At 37.5% G+C, this 12,081-nt stretch overlaps 1 protein-coding gene across 4 annotated transcripts in view; it reads right to left on the bottom strand.

Moving 5' to 3' along the window:
- The window catches only part of Lnpk (lunapark, ER junction formation factor), a 64,041-nt gene that overhangs the window by 41,179 nt on the left and 10,781 nt on the right, over positions 1-12,081 (bottom strand). The gene's annotated exons all lie outside the window — the stretch shown is intronic.

Raw genomic sequence — 12,081 nt, 5'->3', positions numbered from 1 at the left:
TGCTTTGCTTTTCCAAACAAGAGTATTATTACACAATCCCTACCATTTAACATTGAAGAGATCTTCTTTATTCAATAGAATAAGTTATCTGGAGAAAGAATTTCAGAGGCGGAACAAAGCCTTACTGTCAAATAAATACTTGATAAATAAAATTTAGCTAATAAATAACTCCTTTTAAAATGTTATGGTAATAACTTTTTAGACTTTGCACTACTAAATATATCCAATAATATTAAAAGAATTAAGAGAAACTAAGAAAACAATCCTATCACAAGGTTGTCAAGGTCATCTCTACAATAAATCCAGGCAACCATAGGCCAGCCACATGGCTCTGCTTGTCAAAGAACTGTGAAAACCTGACAACTTGACACCAAACACCAGAACCCACATATAATCAACCCACAGAACTGCCCACTGTCCTTCATAAGTATATCATGGCATGTCTGCCACCACACACAAACACACACACACACACACAGGCACGCACACACAAACACATGAAAAGATTAAAAATTGATCATAACAGGCAATTAAATTGAGTCAATAATAATAATAAAATCGCCCAAATCAAAGAGACTCAGATGGATTTACTAATAAATTCTATTTGACTTTTAAAAAACTAACACCAATGCTTCTTAGACTACTACATCATATAGAGTGGGAAATAACACTACCAGTTTTTTTATGAAGGCAGTATTATCTTGATACAAAAAGCAGAAAACAAGAAAATTATAGGCCATAGTCTCCCTAAAGACCACAGAAATATAAAAATTACACAAAATATTTAAAATACAATTCAAGAAAGTATCAAAAAGATCATCTGCTATGCCATGCTGATTTTGTTCCATAAATGTAGGGATAGTGCAAGAACATATACAATCAATGTATAGTGCACCACATTAATGAACTCTAAGACAGAAATCATGTGATCTCAATAAACACAGGAAGAGATTTTTAACAAAATCTAATAACCTTTCATGGAAAATTTTAAAAATCTAAGGAAAGTAGTAATATAAAATAATAAAGCTATATAAAACAAACCTATAGCCAACACTATACTAAGTGGGAAAACACTCAAAGCATTACCTAAAATCAAGAGCAAGAAAAGTTGTCTACTCTGATATAATCGAGTACTGTTTAAAGCCACCTACAGTACTAAGACAAGATAAAGAAACACAAGATACAAATAGGAAAGGAAAAGGCCAAAGTATCTTTATTTGTATTTGATAGAACTTTACACATAAGAGACCCTAAAAACTCCCCCAATAAACTGATAAAAATTCTCAAAGAAGCAGGATACAAAATTAACATTTAAATAGCAGCCTTCCTAGGAAGGGAGTTGACAAACAATTGGGAAAACAATCCCATTTACAATTGCTTCAAGAAAAAAATTAAATACTTAGAATAAACCTAGCCACAGAAATATAAGACCTCTACAATGAAAACTTTGTAAAACTGAAGAAATTTAAGACACTAAAAGACATGCTATCTCCCAGACCCACACTCATGGACTAGAAGAATTAAGACTGTGAGAATGACTATATTACCAAAAGCAGTCTACAGACTCATTCAATGCAATCCCTACCAAAATTCCAACATCATTCCTCACAAAAATGTGTATGTGTGTGCCTGCGTGCATACATGTGCACTGTGTGTACACGCATGCATGCACAGTTACTGGAGGTATCTCCTACCTAATTCCAAGTTATACTACGGAGCTATAGTAATAAAAATATCACTGAACGGGCACCAAAAAAAAAAAAAGCACATAAATCAATGTAATAGAGAAGACCCAGATATAAACTCACAGTGACAACCACCTGACTTGACAAAGATGACAAAAATATACAGCCTTTTTAGCAAATGACACTAGAAAAACTCAACATTCTCAAGTTAGAATGGAAACTAGATAATTATTTCTCATATTGTACAAAAAAAAAAAAAAATGAAACCAACAACACAAGCTGAGAGGTGGCTTAATAGCTAACAGCACTGGCTGCTCTGTCAGGAGAAAAGGAGCTCCAATCCCAGCGCCATCAGTCGTGCCTCCTCACAGACAGAGCTCAGATTTGGGTCCCTCTCCTTGTCTTTCTCTCTTGGATCAGTGACTTTGAAAGTCAATGAGCCTGTGAGAAACACCTAATGAAGGGCTGAAACTTGCTAAGCAATGTGCAAGACTGAAAGCAGATTTGAAAAGATTACCAAAAAATGCCTAAAACTATTCCAATGTCCTCATTGTATTTAGGTTCAGAATCTACTTTGAAAGTGCCAAAACAACCAGCTCTGGCATGATTTATATAACTGCAGCAAGAAAAATAAATCCACACATAAGCATAGATTTACAAGATATGGCCTAATAAAAAGACAAAGATCTCCAGGAAACAAGCAAACAAATATAAAAACAGAATGAAGTCGAGCTAAGGCAAAAATAAATGAAGTAAGCCAGAAACTGGATGGTGGCAGGCATAAACTCTGCAATGACTTTATCTGCTATGACTGCAGACACAATCAGACCTTTAGATGACTGCAGCCCAAGCCAACAGCTTACTGTAATTTATATAAGAACAAAGGACTCTGAAACAGTCACCCATCTAAGCTGCTCCCAACATTTCTTGTCCTTCAGCAACTGTAAGGGACTTATTAAGCAACTAAATTCTGGGGCAGTTTGCTACATAGCTATAGATAATTCATACACACCCCTAAATTGTTATAATGTAGTTTTATGATAGGAAAACACCAAATAACTAACACTAGATTCCAACATGATTCTTACAGCAGCTACCTAAGCAGCTATTAAGCATTGTCTTTTTCAAGGGAAGAGAGATAAGGAGAAAAGTTAAACACCACTTATTCGCAGTGAATCCCCAGAAAACAGTCCCCTCTTATTTACAAGAAATATGCCCCCCAAAATCCCACAACCCCTCCCCCCCAGTGATACCTGAAACACAGATGGACTGAATCCTTTGCATCATTACCTTACTAATGTACTATTGTTGTGACACTTTAATACAGTTCCTCATGTTTTGGTGACCCACAATCACAAAATTACTTTGTTGCTACTTCATAAATGTAATTTTGCTGTTGTGAATCATAATATAAATATCTGATATTCAGGATATCTGAGTGCAACACCAAAAGGAATTGTGACCCACAGGTTGAGAACTACTGTACAGATGGTTTTTCTTAGATGCCATAGAGCATTGCTACCCTGACCAGCGTTAACTTGGCCTCCTTGATGCTTTCTTTGCTGTACTACTCTTGTGTTTTGGGCTCATTATTAGAGTAAACATTAGGGTTAGCTAAAACACTGTGCTATCTTGGACAATCGATCTGATAACTAAGAGACTGACAGGTCACACATTATAGTATAGATCCACTGAACAAGGGCATGGCTGATGATCTGGGCAGGGCAGTGTGGTATAAATGTCATCACGTTACTCAGACCAGCAAATTTAAGTTGTGCCTTTTTTATGTATAGAATATTCCATTTAGTTGTTTTCAGATTGTGGTTAGCCGTAGACAACTGAAACCATAGAAAGCAAAATCATAGATAAGAGTAACAGCTGTACTCTGAGAGAGATTTAGAAGGGAAAAAAAAAGTAGAGAGGAAATGAAACCAGAAAGGGATTGCAGAGAAGGTAAAGATGGAAAAACAGATTTCTCTTAAATGAGTATATACTTTTTAAATAGTATACATAACTTTTAAAATGTAACTATAAAAATTGGGATATATTCTCCTCAAACCAAACCTGCCCCCATTTCTGGACAGTCAATCCTTTCAGTTTTTATCAGAACTACTCCTGAGGAAAATCAGCTAACAAACAATACTTCTTGTGTCCACTTTCCAAGATTTACAAAGGCCTTGCTCTTAAAAATGTTCTGTTGCCATTCTTCATGCATACACAAGTTCTTATTCTAGGGCTAAGTTAAAGGAAATTATTTTGTATTTTATTATAGAATTTAGAAACATAATTACAGTAATTCAGGGATCTATGCTCTACTTATCCCATCTAAGGCTTTCCTCTCCTAATAATTCAATGAAATTTATGAAAAAACAGACATGGTTTTGAAAGTGTGTGTGTGTGTGTGTGTGTGTGTGTGTGTGTAAAAGGGCTAATAAGAGCACATTCTCCATTCTCACCCAATTCCAGCCTAAGAAATCATTCAAACAAGATAAGAATAAAACTGTAATCGCCTTTTCTGGTAAGAATGGAGTTGCAACTATAAAACCCGAACTTCAGAATAGTCACAGAGAGGCCAGCAGGATAAACCTTCCCAAGTGTACAGTCTACAGCTCGTGTCAGCAAAATGATAAGAAACATAACTAAAGAAAAGGAAGAGATAAAAAAAAATAAATTATTCAAAAGTGCTCTATTTCTAAAGAGCAGTCAGTATTTCTATGACAGGGAAGGAGAAAAGGGATTCTGACCCATGAGAAAATACAGTTGCCTAACTTCACTGGCTGGGAAAGGATAAAATTTCACACGAAAATCTAGATAATAAAGAAAATTCCAGTCAATCTAGAACACATTCCATTAATCCCAAATAAGTCTCGCACAAATAACTGGCACAAAAATAAACATATGGTAAGTCTTTTTTTTTTTATTAAAAAAACTTCTTTTTAAAGTACATTATATTTCAAAACTAAACCTACCTCCTATCAGGAAAGTGCACTAAACTGAAAACTAGAAACTCAATGGGAGACTGCCATACTATATCATAACATAAAACCTAATCATTAATTTAAGCTGACTTTGAAACTGTTTCTGACTGAAAATAATGAAAAGAGACAGACCAGGGACAAATAAAATAGAAGGTGCATATGTTAACACCACAAAAAAAAAAAAAAAAAAAAAAAAAGACAACTAGAGAAAGAGAACTTACCTTTTTAATTTTATTACCACAGATTAGTTGTATAAAATAATGGGTTTCAATATAACATTTCCTTACATATGGACACACTGTACTTTAAGAAGATCTATTAAAATCATTTTTAAAGGTACAGCTCCTTTCTAATAAATCAGCCACTAGGCAGTATCTGGGGTTAAAGAGACTTCAACCAACACCTCAGCCCTATACAAAAATCAATTAAAAATACATTACAAACTTAAGTGTAAAGTGTTTCTTTTAAAAGGCTTAGAAAGAAAGACACAGAAGGAAGCTTTGGGGCATATAACTAAGCAAGACGTTTTTATACTTGCCAAGTAAAACAAGATCCATAAAAAGAAAAATGACAAATAGAATCTCATCACAAGAAAAAATTAACATTCTGTTATAGGACCCTTAAATGGCTCAGTGGGGAAAGGCACTTGCCATCAAGCCTAAGGACTGGAATACAGTCTCCAGGACCCCACATGATAGAAGGAGAGATCAAGTCCTTCAAGTTGTCCTCTGATCTCTACACCTGGGTGTTTACGTGGAGGAAAGAGAGAGAGGGAAGGGGGAGGGAGAGAGAGATGGAGGGAGGGTATAGTAGGCTGGCTGACTGAACTTATTTTAAAAGGCTGTGTTTGCCAGTCTTCTAACTAAACTCAGGAAATATCCAGTAGCTAAGAAGAATGAAATTTGTATGTAGTTGTTTGAACAAAATGGTCTCCATAAGTTCATATATTTGAATACTTGGTCCCCAGTTGGTAGAACTGTTTGGAAGGGACTAGGAGGTGTGGTCTTATGTGTCAGTGGAGGGAGCTCTGAGGTTTCAACAAGCCCAGTCATTTCCACTGTGCCCTCTCTGCCCTGTGGTTGTTTTCTCTTACCCACTGTTCCAGCACCATGCATGCCTGCCTGCCTGCCTACCCACTACCATGTTCCCCCTGCCATGATCATCATGGACTCTAACCTTGGGAACCATAAGCACCAAATTAAGTTCTTTCTAAATTACCTTGGTCATAGTGTTTTGTCACCTCAATAGAAAAGTAACTAAGATCAAAGTATTCTTAACAGCTTCCAATTAAAGTAAGGCTATAAAAAAAGAAACAGGAACATGAGCACCTTTCTCAATTCCCTTGCTTAAATTTCTTCCCCAGAGTCCCACTGTAAGAGAAAACAATTAAAAAAAGATCTTAATTTAAAAACAAACAAACAAACAAAAACACCATGGAGGAAACCCATGGTAACTCCTCTGGGAATATCAATTTTTATAGTAACTAATTTCTGAAATTATAGAGAATAAAATGTCTAAAGAAAAAAGAAAGTGAAGGAGAGAAGGAAGGAAGGAGAGAAGGAAGGAAGGAGAGAAGGAAGGAAGGAAGGAAGGAAGGAAGGAAGGAAGGAAGGAAGGAAGGAAGGAAGGAAGACATAAGACTGCTTATAAATGATATAATAGGCTGGAAGTATAACTAAGTGGAAGAGTGCTTGTCTAGCATGCATGGCGCACACCTCACACACACACACACACATAAAGGAGTTCACTGTAAAATGAACCAACCAGAACTGAATGCAGTTCAGCTGTAAATTATTTACCTAGCATGCATGAGGCCTTGAGTTGATCTTAAACACCACATAAAATTGAAGGGGGAGGAGAGGACACTCACATACATGATGTATATGTGTGATACAGGCCTTTAATCCAGCCACTTAGGAAGCTGAAGTAGAAAAATCAAAAGTTCCAGGATTTGTCCAAGCTACAGGATGACTTCAAGGCCAGCCTGATTCACTCAGCAAGACCCTGTCTCAAAATAAAAACTAAAAAGAAAGGGTTGGGGATGTAACTCAGAGATAGAATGATTGCCTAACACACACAGAACAACTGGAAAAAAAAGTGTGTGTGTGTGTGTGCGTGTGCGTGTGCATGTGTGTCTATGTAGCCAACTCTGGCAGGCATGTGGTACACTCCTATATTCCTGTCACTCAAGAGGATTACTACTTAGAGGTCCCATGGACTCAGACACTATTTCAAAGAAAAAAAAAAAAAAACAATTCCTAAAGCAATGCATATCTGTCAACATAATATGGTTACAAAAGTCTAAGTATACCCAGACCTTCCCTCCCTGTGACAAAGCCTAATGATGTCTATGAACTAAATGTTCCATTTTGATTATAATTTAGTGGGGCTAGAGGATGGTAGAGTACTTGCCTAGCATATGTGAAAAAGCCCAGGGAGTTTGAGTCTTAGTACTAGGGGGTTGAGGGGTGAAAATCAACCTTTGATCCCAGTGCTTAGAAGGCAGAGGCAAGAGGATCTTTGTGCATCAGAAGCCAGCCTTGCCTCAGAGAGTGAATTCCAGAACAGCCAGGGTTACACAGAGAAACCTTGTCTCAAAAATCAAAAAAGAAGATGAAGATGAAGAGAAAGGAAAAAGGAAGTGAAGGATGGAGGGAGGGAAGAAGAGGGTAGAAAAGAAAGAGACAAAGAATACCTAAGACTGCTTATAAATGATACAATAGGCCTGAGGTGTGACTAAGCAGGAAGAGTTCTTGTCTAGCATGCACAGGCACTGGGTTAAATCACTACATACACACACTCAAATGCTTCATGGGCAGGGACGACTATGGGGCAGTGAGCCGTGCACAGTCAAACCTGGAACCCTGGTGACCTTAAGAGAAGATGACTCATTGGGCCGAGGCTCTTACCATAGATCACGATAGAACAAATTCATTCCCCAGAACCCACATGGTAGAAGAAGTCACTTGACCCAAAACACACACACACACACACACACACACACAATTTGAGTGTTCTAGTTTCCTCTGTACAGCTGATAAAACACTAACCAAAAGTAACAGAAGACAGGACTGCTTTACTTAGTTTATACGTCACATATCACAATCCATCATTGAGTGAAGTCAGGGCACGAACTCAAACAAGAACTCGAAGAAGGTAGGAAGCATGGAGGAACTACTGGCTTGCTCCTAACCTAACACGTAGCAGCCTTCTTATACAGTCCAGAACCACCTGCCTAAGGAAGATACCCCAACAGTGGGCTGGGCCCTTTTAATCAATTAGCAAACAAGATGATCCCCCAGAGGGTAATCCATAGGCCAATCGATCCAGACAATCCTTCAAATGAGACTTCTCAGATGACTCTGGGCTATGCCAAATTGATAATTAAATACACTTGGAACATGTAATACAGTTTTTCTAACTCTAAAAAATGATTCAGGCTAAGAGAACAGCTCAGTAGAAAACATTTAATACTTGACCACTGTATTCCCAATGTCACAAATAATAAAGCCAGGCAATGGTGGCACACACTTTAATCCCAACACTTGGGAGGTAGAGGCAGGCGGATTTCTGAGTTCGAGGCCAGCCTGGTCTACAAAGTGAGTTCCAGGACAGCCAGGGCTACACAGAGAAACCCTGTCTCAAAAAATAAAATAATAATAATAAGTGATTTATTTGTCTCAAAAGTAATTCTTGTGACTTAGTAACAGATCCAGCAAAGCACAATTTGGGGCAACAATTAGAATTAGCAGAGTTCTAATGAGAGATTTATAAATTACACTTTAAATTCAGAAAATCAAACTGCTATATCGAATTGAATGTAAAGTTCGAGTATTTTTCCTACTTTTATTAAAATATTTAAATCAATCAAGTATCTCATACTTTTAATCTTATTTTCTCCCTACATTTTATGAAAAATAGAAAGGAAGCAATGTAAAAGAGCTCAGCATTATAAAATCATTTCTACTTTGGAATTTTAAAAAAAACCAAAATATTTCTTTAAGAAAGGGAAATAAAGATGTTAAGAGAGAGGCTGGCAGCACAGCTCAGAGGCAGCGCTCTTGCCTAGCATATAAGTAAGGAGGCTCAAGGCCAACAACCAGAAACTAACTGCAATGTTAGACGTGAGTTAACTTCAGGTCTCACAGAGCACACACATAAACGTGTTCACTCTACACATGCAAAGTTGATTATGAGTTTTGGAGTTCAAATTTGGAAATATGTCCTGCACTAAAGATTAAACCAAAACCTGACCTAGCACTCTTGACACTTTTTATATATCCCATTTCTTCCTGTCAGATCCTACCAGTTTTAACTTTCAGAATATTTCTAAGTTATCTATTCATATCTAATGTTACTGGGCAGACCAATTTACCTTTATCTTTAGATTACATTTATTAAGCCAAGCAATGGTGGTGCAAGCCTTTAATCCCAGCAACCAGGAAGCAGAAACAAGCAGATCTCTGTAGGTTTAAGGTCAGCCTGGTGTACACTGTGAGTCTCAGGCCAACCACTGTACATAGTGAAACCCAGTCTCAAAAATGAAATCAAGCAAGACCTTATAGAGCAGCTTCCTAGATATTTTACTTTTGTCTCCATAAAACAGCATATATGTGACCCTCTTGATATAATTTCTATCTTGTTATTCTTCCACTATAGAAGCTTCTTCCCACTTCACCTACTGTGAAATTCATACTCCCAAGCTTGATTTTCCATAACCTCACTTCACAGCATTTATCTCTCCATCACACATTACAAATATGCCTGTCATCTATGCCCCTCAAAAACTATATACTCAAATTCTCGGTCTACACATTTTCTATTTTCTAGTTTTAGAAGCAAATCCTTCAACTCCTAGACCTTGTTTTTAACAATATAAAGTATACACAGATGTTTAAAAAAAATTAAAACATTACCAGAAAACATATAGAATAAAAGAACTACTTAAAATCATTCCATTAGAAAGAATTACCACTAATATTTTTTAAATAATCCTTTATATAGAACTTTCTAGGTATATGTGCCACTATATGCTCCATATAGTCTTCATAAACTTCAACTTTTTCTGTACTTGTTCCTCACACTTAATGCTCAATTCAAATACCACTTCCTAAAAAGAGGCCTTCCAGGACCCTTGTAAAGAAACCTATTTTAAATCACATCACTTGATATCCTTTATTGCACACATTTCTCTCCAATTAACTGTATGTCTTTGTTAACTTATCTCTATTTCTATCTGCCCAATCACAGAGGAATTCAAGTTACAGGGAGCAGAATCTTACCACTACTTTTCACATCACTGTGATCTGGATCACTACTGAACACATTGCAGATGCCTAATACTTAATAATTAAAGAGATGATGGCTTTGGTAACCGTGTGAACGGTGTGGGGGGGTGTGTGTGGGTGTGTGTAGGTGTGGGTGTGGTACTAGGAGCCAAAACCAGAGCCTCACATATACTAGCAAATGTTCTACTAATATGCTATAGCCCCTAGACCTTTTGTATTTTCTATTTTTGACACAGGTGCTCAGTAGGCTGCATAGCCTAAATCAATTCCCCTACAGTCCAGGCAGGTCTTAATCTTGTGATCCTTCTGCCTCGGTTTTCCAAGTAGCTGGGATTACAGGCCTGACTTTTAGCTATTGAATTTTCTCTAAACCTCATACTCATATTTAGCCATCCATTTGACAGTTCCAGTAGGAAAATACAGTGGTTCACCAAACCTCCTCCCGCTTGTTATTCACTATGTTGATGAATGATAATGCCCTCAACCAAATATTCCAAACTATAAACCTGAATTTTATCCTTGAAGTGATTCCTCCTCTTCACCCCATATCCAATTACCAAGCCTCTCAATTCTACTTCCTAAACCTCCAATCCATCAATTTCACTCAATCCATCTGCTCCTCTCCCACCCACCAAATACAAAGCATTCATCATTTCCCTTATCAACTACAATATCCTTCCAGCTTCCTACTCCAGATCCACTCTTACTTCCTTCTAATTTATTAGAAGCTACACTCTCAGTGGCTAAAATAACGCCATGGTTAATCTTGTCAATTTGGCTAGATTCAGAATCACTCAGGAAACAGACATCCAGACATGTATAAGAGGCTTAACTAAATGTAGACAGACCCACACTCTGGGCTGGGTCCCAGACTTAATGAAAAGGTAAACACAAGTGTAGCAACAGCATTCGCCTTACTCTGTATCCCAACTGCAAATGCAATGTGATGACACTCCTACAGTCACAGCTACCACTGTTCTTGCCACCATGTCAGACATACTTTATACATAATCCATTCTGCAAGTCTCAAATTCAGACATCAATTCTTCAGAAGTCTGTAGTAAACAATTCCATTGAGATCCTTCCTCTTAGTGCAGCCTTTGGTTATATAATCAATCACACAGTAATCTAGGCTCTTGCGCGCGTCCGACTCGACCAGCAAGAACTACGCTGCAACAGGATCCTTCTGCAGGATCCTTCTGCGCGTTTATTGGGAGAGCTTGATTGCAGAGGCGAAAAGACCCTCAGCCCAGCCCTGGTGCTGCTTTATATAGGCCAAGGAGAGGCGTGTCTCACACCCGGATTGTGTTGTGTTTGGTTGATGCTTACAACCTCATTTGCATTCCTACATCTGATTGGTTACTTTCTCTCTTATCTGATTGGTTACTTTCTCTCTCTTCTGATTGGTCAATTTCTCTCTCTTCTGATTGGTCAATTTTGGTCAATTCTCAAAACCTCATCTTGGCAAAAAACTTTCCTGCCTATGTATGCGTGGTGGCCAGCAGAAGCCTGTGCCACTTTGCAACGGCACATGTGGCTTCCCACACTAGGCAACTGTTGTGAAGGACTGTGCAGCTATGATCAAAGTTACTGATTTTAAAGTGGGAGATTATCATAGATTACTCAGGTATATCAAGAGCATCAGAAGTTGACCAACAGCCTAGATCTATAGATCCTCCCTCCTGAGATTCTGAATAGACCACTGTCTCATCCCTAGAGACTCCAGTCTATGAGATTCTAAGCAAAGACCCAGTTAAGCTGCCTGAATTTCAAACTTCAGAGCTCTGATATAATGAATGAGTGTTGCTTTAAGCTGCTTCAGACCAACTAAAAACTTACAATCAAGACTCTTTCTAGACCCCCAACACTAAGCCTGAGTTGGGGCCCCTGTTCTCATAGCATTTTGCATTTCTGTGATAACATTAATCATATTTATTACTTTACACATAGCCTAAGATCTATAGCCAAAGATTTTTCAATTTTGTTCACAATACACAAATATAACCCAATGTCTACACAACTGTTATCCATATAAATGTTTGCTAATTAAATGAAAAACCTGTTCCCCAAAATTTTCAGTTGAGATATACCTCCTATAAAATACCAGACTATGAAGTACTTAAGGAAGAA

This window comes from Mus caroli, unplaced genomic scaffold (genome assembly GCF_978045245.1).
Source record: "Mus caroli unplaced genomic scaffold, Mus_caroli_1 scaffold_2, whole genome shotgun sequence".
Classification (NCBI taxonomy): domain Eukaryota; kingdom Metazoa; phylum Chordata; class Mammalia; order Rodentia; family Muridae; genus Mus; species Mus caroli.
The sequence above is the reverse complement of the archived record's forward strand: the minus strand, read 5'-3'. Positions and strand labels throughout refer to the sequence as shown.